This window comes from Mus pahari, chromosome X (genome assembly GCF_900095145.1).
Source record: "Mus pahari chromosome X, PAHARI_EIJ_v1.1, whole genome shotgun sequence".
In the NCBI taxonomy this organism is placed as follows: domain Eukaryota; kingdom Metazoa; phylum Chordata; class Mammalia; order Rodentia; family Muridae; genus Mus; species Mus pahari.
Genome location: NC_034613.1, coordinates 81,737,410 through 81,749,882, shown reverse-complemented (window position 1 = coordinate 81,749,882; position 12,473 = coordinate 81,737,410). Strand labels below are relative to the sequence as shown.

The window sequence follows — 12,473 nt, the reverse complement described above, 5'->3', positions numbered from 1 at the left end:
AGCTCTGAGATTTTATCTTACTCCAGTCAGAGTGATAAAGGTCAACAGAACTGATGACAAATGCTGAAAGAAATGTAGGGAAAAGAGAACCCTTACTCATTGTTGATGAGATTGAAAACTGGTCCAGCATTCCTTCATGGTTTCTGCTGCCGTTCTTCTTGGCCCCAGGTTCCTGTCTGGAGTTCCAGTCCTCACTTTCCTAGTATTGGAGGAATGTTGTAAGATGAGTTCTAAGATGAAATAAACCCCTTTCTTCCCAAATTGTTTTTGGTCATGCTGTTTATCACATCAGTAAAAACCATACCAAAGACAGTGTATGTATATTTAAAACTTTTAGAACATTTTAAAATGTTTAAGATATATGTCCTCTTCTTGTACCACTATGAACATACAGTAATAGACAAATAACAATCAAACACTCTTTAAATGCCCCAAGACATTGATTGCTGTGTTCATGAGTGGAGAGGGAAAATGAGAATGGGACTAGTGAATTGGGTTCATAGATCACATGTGAAGGAGAGGAATGGAAAAAGAAGGAGTGAGTCATCAGGAGCGACAAAGATGATGAGGTAATTCTGGTTAAAGGTAGACTGAAAAGATAGGAGTAAAGGAATGCAGTCAGATGATTTAAAACAGTCCCAGCTCTCAAGAACCAGAGGCAGAAACCTCACAGACTAGGCTACTCTGTATTTTGTGAAAGCCTAGGAAAAGCATAAAATGGAGAGAATAAGAAGAGGAGGAAAACCAAGAAAAGAATGCCACAAAAGCGTGACCATAGGAGGGAAGGAGGAAAAGAGGGAAATGCGGAGGGGAAGAGGAGAGATTGGGAAAGAGGGAGAGATGAAGAGAAGGAAAAGGAGAGATAAGGAACGGGAGGGGGAAGAGGGGAGAAATGGAGAAAGGGTGAGGGAGATGGGAGAGCAGAGCTGGCCTGATAAATTGGCATTAGGTACTCAATAAAGGAGGAAGACACGCTGGATGGGAAGATACGGTCTGAATAGTCTCTTCTCTGGTTCCTTCCTCCAGTCTCAACTCCGTGTGTCATATTGGATTCCAGATTCCTCTTATACCCCTGGGTAGTCATTGTGAATTTGATTTACAGATGTTGGTCTTGTTAGTGGACATTCCTTCATGGATTGGGTCACAATAGACAGTGGTCACCTTTCTGAGGTTTTTTAGTAGCCCATTTGACGGTAGTAGCCCTCCTGAGCAAGAGGTGTCTGGTGTATAGTTTGGAGTCTGTATCTGTACTCTCCTGTAGACTCTGGTTCTGACCATATTTCTACCTTGATTAGGAGAGACCAGAGGATGATGAATTCAAGACTAACTTAGGCTATATATTAAGATCCAACTGTTAATGTATTATATTTTTCAATTGAATTATTTTAAGTACTCAGAGTTCAACCCCAAAACACCAAATACAACAGGCTATGAACATATTTTCTAACTTCTTCTGAACATTTTCTAGTCTCGAAAAACCATTAGCTCTAACCAAACCAAGACAAAGGGAACAGAGAATAAAATTTACTGCACACTGATTTTTACTCTCCAAATAAAATACAGCAGTGCCAATTTCAACTCCCCTCAGTGAATGTCAGAGTAGGATGAATCCCATATTATGTGTCATGATACGTAGAGAAAATCCTATTTGATGTTTCCATCTAAATCTCAGATGTTTTGCCTCAGTTCTATGTTCATCTGTCTCAGGGCAGGTAGTGTTTCCATGTCTGATCCAGGCTTTAAGACATGGTATCTGAGCAATCTTTTTATCTTTATCAAAGCTCTCTTCTGTGTAATGTGCTTCTTTTGTTTTTCTGCTTTTAGAATTCTTTGAGTTTTGTGTAATCTTTTGGCAAACTCTACTTTATTTTATTATGCTAGAGATCACTAAGCTTCTTGAACCTAAATATTTGTACTTTATCCCCAGATTTGGGAAGTTTTCAGCTGCCGTTTCTTTAACTGGGTTTCTCTTTATTTCTTTTTGTCTGTTTCTTCTTCTGAAACTTGAATTTTAAAAATATTAGATTTCTTTATTGTATCCTGTAGATCCTGGAAATATTTTCATTTTTTCCCTTTCTTGTCCTTTGTAGCAGCAAATGATCAATTGAATTCACTTACTTATTTTCTGCTTGATCTTGTCTCCCCTTTAAGCTTTGTTGAGATATTCACTAAATGTAGTCTGTGGCTCCAAATATTTTATTTGCTCCTCTTTTGTGTCTGTTAATGTCTTCAACTTCTTATTTTGATTTTGTGCTGTCTTCTAATTTTCTCATTGTTAGTTGTTTATACTTGTTCTTTTAATTCATTTGACTTCTTTCAAAGAATTAGTTTGGATTTTTTCGTTAATTAATTAATAAATATATTTACATCCCAATTGCAGCTTCCCCTCCCTCCTCTCCTCCTGGTCCCTCCCTCTTACCTTCCTCCCCACCCCCAATCCCTTTCTCCTCAGAGAAGGGTAGCCAGGTAGAATGCATTTGGGCAGTAGATGCAGTGTCACAATGAATCCTGTCTGAGATGATGCAGTGGTTCCACGGCTGAGTGAAAAGACTATATTGTTAATTCAGTATACTATATTGACAACAAGAGCTGTGGATCCTGCACAGAGACTTTGAGACATTAAGGTCCTTACCTATACAAGTGTGTCTATCTGCTAGACATCACTGTGAAATTCAATGGTAGTGGGTTTGCCTGAAAGGCCACTTTTAGACATGTGCATGGTGGCAGAGACAAACTGTTGGTTTGTCTTTTTTTTTTTTTTCAAAGTCACAAGACCTTGGATGAGTAACAGTAAGTTGTGCCAATGGAGTTTACATTTGTTTTGAGAACTTGGTTGCACATGACAGTAAGTCTGGAACAGGGGACATGTTGGGTTATCATGGACCCATGCTTGGTAGTTATTCAGAGTCACTGAGACAGAGCATTCAAGGAAGATGTAGCTAAAATAACTGTAGGAAAGAAAGGTAGTGTCTTAGGAAACTGTCAAATGTGAAAGTTGATTGCTGAGCTGGGATGTCTCAAGTGGGAGCAGTTCAGACAGTACAAACACCTGGAAGGGGGACATTTTGTAAAGCAAGGACCTGGATAACATTAAAGCTACAGGACTCGATCCTTTGGTTAGGATAACTGTACCAGGAATTGTTTAGCTCTATTTAGGAGAATGCTTACTTAGTTCGAAGAGAACAAGAAGAGATAGAATATCATATACCCAGAGGATGCAAAGGCAAAAAAAAAAAATGCCTGATGCAAAACAAACTAAAACCTCTGGAGTCTTCATTGATAATAAAGGCTGGAGTCAGGCTGCTCCTATATTAACAGTAAGATATCTCATCAGTAGAAGCTGCTAGGACTGACAGTCTCTTCTGAAGAACTAATCACTGGGCTCTGTGACCTTGACCATTTAAGCTTCTTTAGTGGTGAAAGCTGGGCTTGATGACTTGAGTCCATGAGATCCAAATGAAGAAACCTGTTAGATCGGCAGTTTTCAAACTGTGGGTCCCAACCTCTGTGGGGGTCAAACAGGCTCACCTAAAGACCTCCAAAAAACACAGATATTTACATTAGAACTCATAACTATAGCCACATTAGTAATGAAGTAGCAGTAAAAATAATTTTGTGGTTGGGGGGTCACTACAATATAAGAAACTGTAATAAAGGTTAGAGCATTAGAAGGTTTGAGAACCACTGGGTTAGATTCTCGTGTCAAGCAAGTGATGCAAGACAATAGGAATGGAATATGTAGGGAAATGTTACTGATCTTCCTGCCCCTCTGTGGGGTGATTTTTTTTCTTCTACTATATTATACCTTCTTAAGTAAATTCTTGAACTCTTCCATAGTTATATTTGTTCCAGATGTTGCCAAATTGTTGAGTTTTGTTAGGAAAAAAGGAGAGGCTGGCATCTCCTACTGTACCATTTTGCTGATGTCCTGGAACCAAAAATTGGATTCAAAGTATTTAATGATTCTTGCTATTGTGGTAAATAGTATTTTATTAAAAATTCAATTTTCTGAAGTTAGTGGCTATATAGAAATATAATTTATGTTTCCTTTTTCCTTTTCATTTCTTTTTTTTATTCTTTAATCCTTTTTTATGGTCCAGTCTTCATCTCCCTCCTGGTCTGCCTGAAGACCTCTCCCCATCCCATATCTTCTACCTTCCTCTATCCATACCTCACCAGACCTCCCACTCCCTGAGGCCTCAAGTCTCTTGAGGGTTAATTGCATCTTCTCTCACTGAGGCCAGACCAGGTAGTCCTCCACTGTATGTGTGTCAGGGGCCTCATATCAACTGGTGTGTGCTGCCTGATTGGTGCTCAGTGTCTAAGAAATCTTGGGGGTCCAGGTTAGTTGAAACTACTGGCCTTCCCATGGGGCAGCCCTCTTCCTCAGCTTCTTCTAGCTTTCCCCCAATTCAACCACAGGGGTCCCTGACTTCTGTTCATTGGTTGGTGCTAGTATCTGCATCTGACTCTTTCAGCTGCTTGTTGGGCCTCTCAGAGGGCAACCATGCTAGGCTCCTTCCTGAAAACACACCACAGCATCAGTAATAATGTCAGGCCTTGGAGCCTCCCCTGAAGATGGATCCCAATTTGGGCCTGTCACTGGACCTCCTTTCCCTCAGTCTCTTCTCCATTTTTGTCCCTGCAGTTATTTTAGAAAGGAACAATTCTGGGTCAGAGTTTTTGACTGTGGGATGGCAACCCCATCCCTCCACTTGATGCCCTGTCTTCCATTAGAGGTAAACTATACAAGTTCTCCTTCCCCATGGTAGAGCACTTCATCCAAGATCCCTCCCTTTGATCCCTGAGAGACCTCCCAGGTCTCTGCTACATTCTAGCGCCCCCCCCCACCTCCTGAGGTTGCCTGTTTCCATTCATTCTGCTGGCCCTCAGGACCTCACTCCTACCTCCCTCCGTGCCAATACCTGATCATGTTCCCCCTTCCCCCCCCATCCCCTCTCCTACCCAGGTCCCTCCTTCCCTCTGTCCTTCCCACTCCATGATTGCTTTCTTCTCCCTCCAAAGTGGGATTGAGGCATCCTCACTTGGGCCCTTTGGCTTGTTAACCTTCTTGAGTTCTGTGGATTGTGTCCTGAGTATTCTGTACTCTTTTGGCTAATATCCACTTATTAGTGAGTACATACCATGCATGTCCTTTTGGGTCTGCATTACCTCACTCAGGATATTTTCTAGTTCCATCCATTTGCCTGCAAAACTCATGATGTCGCCATTCTTAATAGCTGAGTAGTATTCCGTTGTGTGAATGAACCGCATTTTCTGTATCCAAGCTCAAGTCCAAGTGTATCAAGGACCTCAACATAAAACCAGATACACTGAGTCTAATAGAAAAGAAAGTGGGAAAGAGCCTCATACCCATGGGCACAGGTGGAAATTTCCCAAACAGAACTCCAATGGCTCAGGCTGTAAGATCAAGAATTGATACGTGGGACCTCATGAAATGAATGCTTCTGTAAGGCAAAGGACATAGTCAATATGACAAACTGGCAACCTACAGATTGGGAAAAAGTCTTCACTAACCCCACATTCTATAGAGGGATAATATCCAAAATATATAATGAACTCAAGAAGCTAACCACCAAAAAACCAAACAACCCAATCAAAAAATGGGGTATAGGACTAAACCGAGAAGTCACAACTGAGGAATCTCGAATGGCTGAGAAGCACCTAAAGAAATGTTTAAAGTTCTTAGTGATTAGCGAGAAATGCAAATCAAAATGACCCTGAGATTCCCTTACACCAATCAGAATGGCTAAGATCAAAACCACAGGTGACAACACATGTTGGAGAGAATGTGGAGAAACAAGAGCACTCCTCCATTGCTGGTGGGATTGCAAGCTGGTACAACCACTCTGGAAATCAATCTGAAGGTTCCTCAGAAAATTAGAAATAGATCTACCTGAAGACCCAGCTATACCACTCTGTGGTACATACTCAAAAGATGCCCTACCATGCCTCAGGGTCATGTGTTCTACTATGTTCATAGCAGCTTTATTTGTGATAGCCAGAAGCTGGAAACAATCCTTTTCATTTCTTTAACATGATTTTGTTCTGGATACAGTATCTCACAATGTAGTTCTAGTTAGTTTGGAAGTAACTATGTAGGCTACCCTAGACTGGAACTCACAAAGGTTTATCTGTTTCAGTCTCTCCAGTGCTGGAAGTAAAGATGTGTGCTGCCACACCGAGCTGAAATATATTTTTAAATTATTTTATTAGATATTTTCTTTATTTACATTTCAAATGCTATCCCTAATGTCCCCTGTACCTCCCCTGCCCTGCTCCCCTACCCACTGAAATATTTTTAATTCAATTTTTAATTAAAACATAATTGTCTCATTTCTTCCCTTCCCTGCCCTCTCTCCAAGTCCTCCCATGTCCCTTCTCCCCAACACATCCCATGACTCCTCCCAATTAATTTAATGGCCTATTTATTATTGTTGTTATTACACATATAAATAAATGTTACATATATAAGTAAAAACTACGTAAAAACAGCATGCTAAATTGGTTTAGTGTACCTTATATGTATGACTTCAAGCATGACTGCTTTTTATTGTACAACCATTTAGGGGGCTCATCCGTAGGGGAGGCTAATTCTCCCTCTCTCCATAGTCATCAGCTGCCCATTGCTTTTTGTCTAGTGGTGGGAATCTGTGAGATTTCTCCATTCTGCCTTGTCCTGTCTGTTGATATCATTTTTCAGGTCTTATTTGGGTAGCTATATTGTTATGTGTCGTGGATGATTATTCCCTTTCGTTACTAGGAGACACGTTCTCACAGAAGACATAGTGGCCCCCTAGCATTTACTGTCTTGCTGCCACTTATTCAGAGATGTTTCCCAACCCTTAGGTGCAGGAGTATTATAGATGTATGTACATGTTGGACCTGGCTCCACAAGATCACTTGGACTCTATATGTTGTGGTTTTCTATTTTATAATACCTCAAGGAATTATATTATGTGATATTTATCTATTCAGCATGCTTTTTATGTAGTTATGCCTTTTTATATGTAATAACAACAATAAATAGGTTATTTATTTAATTGGGAGGAGGCATGGGAGGTGTTAGAGAGAAGGGACATGAGAGGACTTGGAGAGAGAACAGGGAAGGAGTGATGCAGTTATATTTTAATTAAAAAGTGAATTAAAACTACTTCAGCACAGTGTGGTGGCATACATCTTTACTTCCAGCACTAGAAAAACAGAAGCAGGTAGATCATTGTGTACATGGTTAACAATAAGATCGTATATTTTACAACTGGGAGATAACCAAGGGCCTAAAAAACCAGACTATATAATGTTTGGGCAGTATCTTGGTTAATCCTGATGAACAACCCAAAAGATGGCTTCTTGTACATGGTGTTGAGGTTTTTTGTTTGTTTGTTTTTTGTTGTTGTTTTTTTTTCTGTAGATGGTCTATGGAGGGAGTATTGCCAGCCAAGATAGGGAATTTTCATTTAAATTTTGTATGTATGTGTATTCATAGATTTACATGTATTGGGGGTGTTTTAGGTAGATAGATAATAGTTTGATTCCTTGTGCCTTTTTTCAGGCATCCTTACTAGTAACTCTTCTCATTCTTCTGTAATTATATACCTTCTGTAATTATTTAATTAATCCCCCTCCCTAATTAAAGCTGCCTATTTTCCCATCTCCCACTTGAGATCCCTTGTATCCTAGCATTCTAGTGTTCCTTCCTGCCTCATTTTTACTTGCCTGATTTTTGTGGTTACTGAAAGTTCTGTACTCATATCTGAAGATACGGAGCTAGAAACCACAGCTAAAAGAGACCATGCAGTGTTTTTGTCTTTCTGTATCTGGGTTACCTCATTGCACATTATCATTTCTAGTTTCACCCGTTTACCTGAAAATGTTATGATTTCATTTTTACACACACACACACACACACACACACACACACACACACACACACACACACACATCACCTTTATAATACCCATGCATCAGTGAAGAACATTACAGTTATTTCCATTTCCTAGCTATCATAAACAGCACCAGTGAGCATGGCTGAGCAGGTATCTGTGGACTAGGCTGTCACGTCCTTTAGACATATGACAAGGAGTGGTAGAGCTGAGTCATAAGGCAGATGTAATTTTAGCTTTTTGAGGAATCTCCAGAGCTGGCTGGACAGGTTTAAGATAGCATCAACAGTGAATTGGGCTCCCTTTAGCCACATCCCCCCAAGCATTTCCTCTTGGTTGTTTTGTTCCTCTTTTCCATTCTTACTGGGCAAAGGTGAAATCTCAAAATGGTTTAGAATGGTTTCCCTGATTGCTAGGGACAATGAACATTAAAAAAAATTCTATTCTTTTTTTGGTTTCTTCTTTTGAGAACTGTGTTCATTTTTTGAATGGGTCATTTTTTTCCAAATCTTTGTTTGTTTGTTTGTTTGTTTGTTTGTTTTAGCTCATTACATATCCTAGATAGTAACAATTTATCAGAGGTATAAACAGGCCATGATTCCCCTTCTGTGGGCTCCCTTTTCAGATCGTTTCCTTTTTTATTTTAAGTTGATTGTTTTGTTTTGTTTTGCTTTGTTTTAGCTGCACAGAAGTTTTTTGTTTTATGAGGTCTATTGAAGCCTTAATTCCTGGGCAAACAGAGTCCTATTTCTACATCTAGCTATCATTTAGGATACTGCTTATGTTTTCATCTAGCTGTTTTAGTGTTTTGGGGTTCACATTCCAGTCTTTGTTTGGAATTAGTTTTTGTACAGAGTCATAAATGTGATAAGGAATGTGATAAGAATTTCATGTAATCTGCAAACAGCTTTTGGTAGAAGGGTCATTTTCACAATATTAATTCTACCAATCCATGAGCATGGGGTAGCTTTCCATTTTCTAGTATCTTTCTCTCTCTCTTTCTTCAGAGCTTTACAGTTTCTATCAGAGAGGTCATTCACCTCCTTGGCTTGGTTTGCTCCTTTATTTTCTATAAGGCTGTTGTAAATGGGATCTCTTTCCCTGTGTTTGTTGTTGGAGTACAGAAAATCTATGGATCTGTGCAAGATGATTTTGTATCCTGTCATTTTGGTGAAAGTGTTTTTATTTTGAGAAATTTTCTGATACATTTGTGAGGTCTCTCATGTATAATATCATGCCACCTACAAATAAGAATTGTTTTGTTTCTTCTTTTCCTATTTGTATCCTTTTAATTTCCTTCTCTTCTCTTATTTCTGGTTCTTTGATCACAATATATAAAAGGAGTGGGAATAGAGGTCATCTCTGTCTCATTACTAACTTCAATTGGATTATTTTGAGCTTTTCTCCACATAGGATTATGTTGACTTTGGGTTTATAATATATAGGTTAGATTATGTTGAAGTTGTTCCCTCTTGTTCTATTCTCCCTGAGGCTTTTATTATGAAGTAATATTAGATTTAGTCAAAGGCCTCTTTGCGATGCATTTATTATGAAGATCATGGGATTTTTCTTTTCAAGTCCACTTGTGTAGTTTATTATAATTATTGACTTGGATATGCTGAACCATCCCTGCATCACCAGGATAAAGCTAACTTGGCTATAGTATATAATCTTTTTGATATATGTCCATATTCATTTGCAAGTATTTTAAAGTCTATGTTTATCAGAGATATTGTACTAAAGCTTTCTTTTTGTATTGTCTTTATTTGGATTGGGCTTTAGAGTGATGCTGGCTTTGTAGAAGGAGTTTGGGAGTGCTCCTAATAGTTCTTGTCTTTAAAAAAAAAAAAACAATAGTTTATAATGTCAGACCTTGGAGTCTCCCCTTGTATTGGATTCTAATTTGGGCTGCCACTGGACCTCCTTTCCCTCAGTCTCTTCTCCATTTTTGTCCCTGCAATTCTTTTAGACAGGGACAATTCTGGGTCAGAGTTTGTGACTGTGGCATGGGAACCAACCCCATCCCTCCACTTGATTCTTTGTCCTTCTACTGGAGGTGGACTCTACTTATGAGTTCCCTCTCCCCACTGTTGGACATTTCATCTAAGGTCCCCCTGACACTATTACTGATGCTACGGTGTGCTTACAGACAGGAGCCTAGCATGGCTGCCCTCTGAGAGGCCCAACAAGCAGATGAAAGAGTCAGATGCAGATATTTACACCCAACAAATGGACAGAAGCCAGGAACCCCTATGGTTGAATTAGGGAAAAGCTGGAAGAAATTGTGGAGGAGGGCAACTCCATGGGAAGACCAATAGTCTCAACTAACCTGGACCCCCCAAGATCTCTTAGACACTGAGCACCAACCAAGCAGCATACACTATCTGATATGAGGCCCCTGACATATATACATCAGAGGACTGCCCTGTTTGGCCTCAGTGAGAGAAGATGCATCTAACTCTTGAGAGACTTTAGGACCCAGGGAGATGGGGGGAAAAGGAATGGAATGGGGAGCTGTCTGAGGGTGGACTGGGAGAGGAATAATGACTGGAGTATAAAAAAGATTAAAGAATAATAACAAAAGAACAACAAGGAAAAAATCATAACCAAATGAAACAAAACAAAACAAAAACTCACTAGTTTAAGAAGGACTGACTGTAGATCTTTGAATGTCTGGTCTAATTCCCCCTGTGAATCCATCTGGCTCTAGGACTATTTGTAGCTGAAAGGCTTTTTTATTTCTATTTCAATCTTCTCCTTTGTTACACATCTGTTTAGGTTGTTGATCTCTTCTTGGTTTCATTTTAGTGGATTGGCTTAATCTAGAAATTCATATCTTTCTTTTAGGTATTCCAACTTAATGGAATACAGGGTTTTTGTTTTTGTTTTTGATATTCTGAAGGTTTTTTTTGTTTTTTCTTTTGTTTTGTTTTTTTGTTTGTTTGTTTTTTTATATCTGTTGTAATGTTTCCCTGTTCCATTCTCATTTTGTTAATTTGGGTCACTGTTTTTTCTTTTTGTTTTTCTATTTGGTTAGTTGGGCCAAGGGTCTGCTAATTTTATTTTCTCAAAGAACCTTAATTATTTTGATTCTTTGTATTTTCCTAATTTATTAATTTGAGCTGTGATTTTTATTATTTTTGTGCAATCAACCAAATTTGGATTTGGTTTATACTTGTTTTCCCAAATTTTTTGTTGGGTCCTTATGTTGTTTATTTGTGCTTTTTCTTATATTTTAGTATAGACATTTGAAGCATAAACTTTCCTGTAGCAATCCATTTAGTTGCACACCAGAGGTTTTGTTATGTTGTGTTTTCATTTTCATCTAGTTCCAGGAAATATTTTATCTCTTCTTTGACCCATTCATTATTCAGTGATATGTTGCTTAATCTGCATGAGTTTGTATTTATTAGAGATTTGTTTGCTGTTGCTTTTAAGTTTTATTGCATTATTGTCAGTTAGGATACATTAGATTATTTGAATCTTTCTGAATTTGTGAATTTTTTTCTGTCCCAGTGTGTGGTCCGTTTTAGAAAAGCTTACATGTGCTGCTGAACAAAATGTGTATTCTTTGGTGTATGGTTGAAATATTCTGGATATTTTTGTTAGTACATTTGATGTAGATCACTTAATTCTGATGTTTCTATGGGGTTTTTTTTTGTCTAAATGGATAAAGTACTATTAATGTGTTGATGTTTATCTATGTCTTTAATTCCAGTAATACATTTTTTAATGAAATTGGGTGCACCAGAGTTTGGTGAATATATATTTAGGATAGCAATGTCTTCTTAGTTAACTATTTATGTATTAGAAAGAAGTTTCCCTCTTTATTTTTTCTGATTAGTTTTAGTTTGAAGTTTATTTTTCCAGATATTAGGATAGAGATGCCTGTTTGCTTCCTGGTCCTATTTGAGTAAAACGCTTTTTTCTGTTCTCTTACTCTTCTTTAAAGCTAATGTGTTTCTTATAAACAGTAGATAGCTTTGGGTTTTGTTTTTGTTTTTTTTATCTATTCAGTCAGCCTATATCTTTTGATTGGAGAATTGATTTCATTGCTATTTAGAGTTATTACTGAAATGTGTATGTTAATTGTGGTCATTGTGTTGTTAATTTTTGGTGGGTTTTGTGTGTGTGCGTGTGTGTGTGTGTGTGTGTGTGCGCGCGCGCGCACACATGCACACGATTTTTAGTAGTGCTTTGGGTTTTGGTAATCATGCAAATATTTCTTGCTGTTTGCCGTTGGTCATTGTTAGCCACAGTATCTTGTTTGTTGTAGTGGCTTTATAACTATTATTAGCGTAGTTCACTAGCCCTGAGATCATCTGCTTGATTTTTTAATACAATAGCAACTAACTGGCCATTCTTGTTTCTATGTAATGCATATACACACACATCATTGTATGAGCATATGAGATATCTCTAGAACACAACAATTTCATTCTTTCCTCAAGATCCACAGTCTATATGCTTGCTTTCTGTATTTCTCCAGATAGCTATGTGGTTCTTTCCATTTCTCCTTCAAATATAATGTAAAATTTTTCTTGGAACTTTGTACATGAACACTACATC

The 12,473-nt window shown here is 38.3% G+C and overlaps 1 protein-coding gene across 6 annotated transcripts in view; it reads left to right on the top strand.

Annotated features, from left to right (window-relative positions):
* Arhgef9 (Cdc42 guanine nucleotide exchange factor 9) overlaps window positions 1-12,473 on the top strand; it is a 150,801-nt gene that overhangs the window by 102,915 nt on the left and 35,413 nt on the right. The gene's annotated exons all lie outside the window — the stretch shown is intronic.